Source organism: Mandrillus leucophaeus, unplaced genomic scaffold (genome assembly GCF_000951045.1).
Source record: "Mandrillus leucophaeus isolate KB7577 unplaced genomic scaffold, Mleu.le_1.0 Scaffold790, whole genome shotgun sequence".
Classification (NCBI taxonomy): Eukaryota; Metazoa; Chordata; class Mammalia; order Primates; family Cercopithecidae; genus Mandrillus; species Mandrillus leucophaeus.
Window position 1 is genome coordinate 435,011 of NW_012108586.1, and position 7,661 is coordinate 442,671.

At 41.9% G+C, this 7,661-nt stretch overlaps 1 pseudogene; it reads right to left on the reverse strand.

The window, feature by feature from the left end:
* Positions 1-3,406: 3,406 nt before the first annotated feature.
* LOC105529917 overlaps positions 3,407-7,661 on the reverse strand; it is an 84,636-nt pseudogene continuing 80,381 nt past the window's right edge.

Genomic DNA, 7,661 nt, shown 5'->3' on the forward strand with positions numbered 1-7,661 from the left:
TAAAATATGGTATAAAGCATACTTAAATTATGCATATAAAATGACATTATTGTATCTAATGTAAAACAAAAAGATAATTAAATGTCATGAGTTAGGAATGGGGATAACAGTCATGATAACATAATTTAATTAGACTAGATCATCTCTAGGTTTTTACTGACTTATTTTTAAAATTTGTTACCTCTTTGATGTGATTGTTTTCAACCATTACTAAGCAATTCTGTAGTCAATACAGGATTATTCAGTTACTGTATATATACTCTTAAAGTTAATTTAGAGTTAATAATAAACCAAAATTACATGCTTTATGTGCACTAAAATCTCTCCAGAATTGCCAACTTAACAAATACTTGAATCAGCTTAGTTGGCTTCAATGTTTTTTTAAAAGGCAAAAGGCCAAGAGGGTTTTATGAAACTATTATGGATCCATCTACGAATATTTCAGAAGTGCACTGCTCTTACATAAAAAAAAAGTCATTTTGATTGCACTTTGGAATCCAGGTGTTAAAATGTACAGCTTGTATGACTTCAGTTTAATGGGCTGTCAACTGTCCAGGCGACTGCAGTACAAAGCTAGGCATGTCTTTAATCTTCAAAGAAAAAAAAGTAAAGAGAATAAATTCAGCTATTAGCTTGAAGGTAAAAACAAATGAAAGGATAACGTGAAAGCAAGCAGTATTAGAGTTCATAGATTTCTTATTGGAAATTTGAAATTATATTATCAGTGTATGGTAATTATATACATATACATATGCATATATATATACGCACACATACACGTGCACTCACATACAAGTACATTTGTGGGTAACTTAATGACAGAGATAAGTTCTGAGGAATGAATCCTTGGGTGACGTCCTTGCTTGTATGAATATCATGGAGTGTACTTACACAAACCTGGATGATACAGTGTACCACGCAACTAGGCTATGTGATATGGCCTGTTGCTCCCAGCTACAAACCTGGATGGCATGGTATTTGTGAATGTAAACATATCTAAGCATAGAAGAAGTACAGTAAAAATACAATATAAAAGATAAAAAATGGTACTTGTGTATAGTACACTTATCATGGATGGGAATTGTAGTACTAGAAGTTGTCTGGGTGGGTGAGTGAGTGAGTGGTGAGTGCATGTGAAGACCTATGACATTACTTTACACTACTGCAGAATTTATAAACACTGTCCAGAGGCTACACTAAATTTATTCAAAGAACATTTTCTTTGTTTAATAATAAACTTAGCTTCTGTAACTTCTTTATATTTTTTCTTTTGCCTTTTTTACAGTGACGCTTAGCTTAAAACACAAATATATTGTACAGCTATACAAAATTTTTTTCTGTATTTTCTTATTTTATAAACATTTTTCTATTGATTTTTTTTTTTTTTCTTCTTAAACTTTCCTGTTAAAAATTAACACACACACATATTAGTCTAGGCCCACATAGGGCCAGGGTTATCAATGTCACTGTCTTCCCTCTCGTCATCTTGTCTCAGTGGAAGTTCTTCAGGGGCAACGACACACATGGATCTCTCATTTTTCTATGATAACAATGCCTTCTTCTGAAAGACCTCCGGAAAAACTTACCTGAAGCTATTCTATAGTTAATTTTTTTTAATTAAATAGGAGTATACTCTAAAGTAACAATAAAAGTCATGGTATAGTAAGTCCATAAGCCAGTAATATAGTCATTTATTTTCATTATCAAGTGTTATGTACTGTGCTTTATTGTATGTGTTATACTTCTACATGACTGGCAGAGCAGTGGGTTTGTTCACACCAGCATCATCACAAGCACATGAGTTTCTGCGACAGCTGTATGACAATTACATTGTCACTAGGCAAGAGGAATTTTTCAGCTCCATTATAATCTTATAGGACCCCTGTCACATATGTAGTCAATCACTGACCAAAACATCATATGGACAGCATGAGACTCACCATTTTCCACTAATAAATTACATAATAAATTATTAGCAACAGAACTAATTGTATAGTTCTGAACATCTAATTAAAATATTTGTTTTGAGAACATCTGGGTTAGTCCAGGTTTGATTGTTTTATTTGTACCTATGAAAATATTTGTTTTACTTGTATAACTTGAATGGCTTTTGCATAGTTTTGATATAGCCATAACATTAATAATTATGCCAAACTTATGTCCTTGCAATATTCATAATGTCTCATTTTTTAGAATCATTTGGTCTTTACAATAAAGACAATGTTACTTTTTAAAAATTTATTTATGTTTCTCTAATTTATTCTTTAGATTCTAAATGCATGTTTGGGATTACCTTAGTAGTTTATCCATTAAAAAAATGATTCTTTTGGTGGGTATATGTGTGAAGACAAGCTTGTTTTTTACTAAATATTTCCTCTTTTTTAATCTTTTTAATATACTTCATCGCCATACCTAATATTTTTGTATTTTTATTACAAACTACAAATATGCATTGCTTGTATTTTAATTTATAATTTAAATTTATTAAACAAATGTATATACATAAATTTTAGTCCAATAATTTGACATGGCTACTCCATTCACCATGCAAATTTGTATGTCCAGACAATTTCTTCCAACATATTTAAATAATGTATTTAATAACTTTTTGAATTCACTGCAGAGTTTGACAGATAGAAAATCAACTATTTGGGGGCTAAGGTAAAATTTAGTTATCTCACTCTTGCACCCAATAGACTCACATACACACACAGGCATACACACACACGCGCACACGTGCACACACACACATAATATTTTTTCCTATTCATCTAATATAGAGATAATTTTTTTAATCTTAATCTCCATCATGGTTATATAGGTGCTTAGATTTTTTAAACTTTTATTGTACTCTATTCTTTAAAAATGTACAATATGCTACAGGTTTGTTATACTTCAATAACAGGGAAATGAATTAATTAAATTAATTGAGTGAATAAATTAAATGACTTACTTTTAGTGAATCTATTTCTTTTCTTCGCAATTGGCTGCAAAAGTCCAGTCGTTTAATCACAATTGCTACCCACACCCTCAACCTATCACAGCCTGAGAATCATGGGACACACTGTGTGGGAGGGAGCCGTGGAAAGCCAAGATGAATGGGGACAGCATGTGAGGGCCTGGTCAGGCCCCTGCACCTCGTGTCCCTGGCTTCTAGGAGCACAGAATCAGGCTGGGCACAGAGGCCTCTTTTCTGCCCACGAACCAGCAGGGGAGCTCCATCCAAAGGAAGTCAGGTCTCCCCACCAGGCTAGTCAGGGAGCATGAGGGGTCAGGACCGGCTGGAGGAAGGAAGAAGTGAAGAGAAGCGACTCTGATCTGTCACCACATTTAGGTGCTCTGACCTGCCTCTGCCACATTCAGCTGCTGGGGAGTTGGCCTCGGCCCTCTGAGGGGCCACTGGCACTCAAACCAGCCTTGACTTCTCTGCTTTCTTCTCACATCTCACTGCCTCATCATGGGCTTTCTGCTACTCTGGTAGCTTTTTGACCTCTTGGCTTTTCTGCCTTTTGTCAAACATGATCTTCTGGTACAGGTACTTCTCCGGCTTCTTCATCATAACGATCAGGTGCTTGGCCTCGCTCTCCTCCTCCTGGGCCAGCAGCTGCTCCAAATTACCCTCCTCTTCGTTTACTCCCCCTTCATCACCATCACCTTGGTTGTCTTCCTCCTCCTCCTCCTCTTCTGACTCATTCAAGTTTCCTGGGGCCTCTCCCAGCTGCAGAGCCAGAAGCTTCAGCTTCTCAGGTGGGATGTAATCTCCTTCCTCCTCAGTCACAAAGGGTGAAGGGTGTGGGGGTAGCTGCATTGCAGGAAAGTACTCTGCTCCAGGAAGTGCAGTCTAGCGTTCATGGAGTCAAACACCTACTGGGGCTCCACATAGTGCCTGCTAATAACTGACGTCTGCTGCCCAGGCCAGTCGACAATCTGGTGGGTGCTGCATACTTGAGACTAATGCACAAAGGCTTTTGCCAGGATATGTCTCCCCAAAAACTCCTGATGACGAAGGCTAAGGCTTCAGGGGACACCTGTCAGTTAAGGAAAAACTTTAAGCCCTCAGAAAGCTTCTTGTGGTGCTCCTGCGCCTCCAGCTCCTTCCTGAGGTTCTCCTTCTGCACCGCCAACTCCCCATCGGTGGGAAACTCATCCACCTCGGCCTCTTCCTCTGTGGCAAGCACCGCAGCGTGGGCCAGGCTCACACTGAGGGCCTCCAGTTTCTCCACTGGCCTCTCCGAGTCCAGCGGGTAGGTACCATCACTGGCCTTCGCCTCTGCTTGGGCCTGACCCTCAGCTTGAGGGAATAGTGAACGTTGAGTGACTGATAGAGGCTGAAGTTCATCGATGAAGCCCAGTAGGGTGGTGTAGAACTAGGTGAAGGTGGCCGTGACTCTGGAGTCCATGTCTGTCTGGTGGTGATGGGAGAAAGTATAGGGGGTGATCCACATAATGGGCTGTAGCAGCACCTCAGTCTGGTAGTAAATGCCTTTGATGGACACGAAGACCTTGCTCAGGGCACAGGGAGCGATGACGTAATTCATGAACTCCACTGCCAGCCCACAGCACAGCTGAATGGTCTCTACATGGGACTTCAGTCCAGGGGAAAGTGGAAAAGAGGAAGCACATGGAGAAGGCAGCGCCACCCAGGTCCCCCCAGGCGTCAGTGAATGTGGGGTACCATTCCTTGATGATATGGTCATGTTTGTGGTCAACCTTATTGTCCTTTACATGTTCCTCGGTGTTCCGCTCGCTCTTCCCATAGGTCTTCCGGGGCTTCCAGACAGATTCCTTGTATTCCCGGACCTTGTTGAAGATGAATTTTTGGAGGAGAAACCTGATGTCTTCCATAAGGTAACAAGTTTGGGCCGCAGTAGCACCTCTATTAACCTTCTTCTTGTGTTTGGGTTCACGAGGATAAATGCCCATCAAGATGCACCGTCGCCTCGAGTCAGCCATGTTCAGTGTGAGCTTCTTTCCTGGCTTTGCTTCCCGTGATGTGGTTGGCGGGTGAGCCTCCTTCCTGCTGCTGCTGCTCAAGGCCTCCTGTAGCTCCACGTTAAGCATCCCATGAGTGCGGCAGACTGACAGTGCCACTTCCTCCCGAAGTCTGTATTTGTCCTCTCGTAAAAATCTTTTACTCTCTAAACATAAACCAAACTTTATATTAATTAATTTCATAACATTTAGTCTTCAGTTTTAGCACTTAATTATATATTTCAACTTCGGGGATAAAAATGTATTACAAAAAAAGTTTACATTGCCTTTTAATGACCTATAGCCTACTTTATTATGGTTCAAGTAACTATTTCTTTATTGAAAAAAAATTATTTAATGGTCTTGTGTCCGGTATTGGTGGGTTCTTGGTCTCACTGACTTCAAGAATGAAGCCATGGAAACTCATGGTGAGTGTTATAGTTTTTAAAGATGGTGTGTCCGGGGTTTGTTCCTTCTGATATTCAGATGTGTTCAGAGTTTCCTCCTTCTGGTGGGTTCGTGGTCTCGCTGACTTCAGGAGTGAAGCTGCAGACCTTCATGGTGAATGTCACAGCTTTTAAGGAGGCAAATCTGGAGTTGTTTGTTCCTCCCATCTGGAGTTATTCATTCCTCCTGGTGGGTTCGTGTTCTGGAGTTAGTCATTCCTCCCTGGTGGGTTCGTGGTCTTGCTGCAGACCTTCCCGGTGAGTGGTACAGCTCATAAAAGCAGTACAGACCCAGACTGAGCAGCAGAAAGATTTATTGCAAAGAGCAAAAGAACAAAGCTTCCACAGCATGCAAGTGGACCCAAGCAAGTTGCGTCTGCTGGCTCCGGCAGCCTGCTTTTATTCCCTTATCCGGCCCCACCCACATCCTGCTGATTGGTCCATTTTACAGAGTGCCAATTAGTCCATTTTACACAGAGCTGATTGGTCCATTTTACAGAGAGCTGTTTGGTACCTTTTGACAGGGTGCTGATTGGTGCGTTTACAATCCCTGAGCTAGACATAGAGTGGTGACTGGTGCATTTACAATCCTTTAGCTAGACACATAAGTTCTCCAAGTCCCCACTAGATTAGCTAGACACAGAGCACTGATTGGTGCATTTACAAACCTTGAGCTAGACACAGGGTGCTGATTGGTGCATTTACAATCCTTGAGCTAGACACAAAGTGCTGATTGGTACATTTACAATCCTCCAGCTAGACATAAAAGTTCTCCAAGTCCCCACCAGATTAGCTAGATACAGAGTGCTGATTGGTGCAGCCACAAACCCTGAGCAAGACACGGAGTGCTGATTGGTGCATATACAATCCTCCAGCTAGACATAGAATTTCTACAAGTCCCTACCCTATTCAGGAGCCCAGCTGGCTTCACCTAATGGATGCCGTGCCCGGCCCGGCCTGGCCATGGGCGTAGCTGCCTGTCAGTCCCATTAGTTGCCGTGGCACTCCTCAGCCCTTGGGTGGTGGATAGCACCAGGTGCCGGGGATCAGGGGATGGTGCCCGTCGGGGAGGCTCGGGCAGCATGGGAACACACCACTGGGGGTTCAGGCATGGTGGGCTGCAGGTCCCAAGCCCTGCAACCTCAGGGAGGCAGCTCAGGCCTGGTGAGAATTCAAGCATGGCATGGGTGGACTGGCAGTGCTGTGGGACCCAGCGTCCCCTCCACAGTAGCTGGCCCAGGTGCTAAGCCCCTCACTGCCCAGGGCCAGTGCTGCCCGCCGGCTGCTCCTAGTGTGAGGCCCGCCGAGCCCACACCCACCCAGAACTCATGCTGGCCCGTGAGCTCTGCACATTGCCCCAGATCCCCCCACCGCCAGCCTCTCCCTCCACACTTCCCTATAAGCAGAGGGAGCCCGCTGCCAACTCGGCCAGCCCAGAGAGGGGCTCCCACAGTGCAGAGGCGGGCTGAAGGGCTCAAGTCGGCCAGAGTGGATGCGAAGGCCGAGAAGGCGCTGAGAGCCAGGGCTGCTAGCATGTTGTCACCTCTCAGTCTCATTCTTATGTTCAAACAACGTAGTATTCAATGTCATGGTGTTTCTGAAACTGCAAGTAGTTTTTGTTTTTGTTTTCTATCCCACTGGGCACATAAAGAGATAATTAGACAGCCATAGGACAGTACAGAATAAATGTGGGCAAAAGTCAAATCTACAAATGATGAACTCGTCCCTTTATATCTTACCCAATAGGTGAGCACCTTTAACTTATTTTTAGAACAATTATTTAACAAATACAAAAGCAAAAACAATGCATATACTGAAACACAAATAAGAACATAATATATAGCATGCAATAATTAGAAAGTTTCCTTTAGATTATCTCATTTGCCATGTAAATCTTCTCCTCAGAGTTAACCATTGTTAGCATTTTGGTACATGTAATATTCACCTTTTAGACCATTTAAATTGCGTTCACACGATTTCTGCACACATATGCTCATATATTTTATTTTGCAACTTTCTCTTTTATGTTGAGCAAAATGCCATTGATATATTTCCAGGTCAGTACTACCCATCTATCTTGCTGTGTATAATGGTTCCAGAGTATTTCTTACTATGACCAGAGCATACTTTACTGAATCATTTCTCTACTTATAAATATTTATAGTTTTCTATACCAAACGTTTAGGATTTTTTATACAGTATTAACTAGAAAATTTCTATGGTCAATTTCTTTTTTTTAACTTT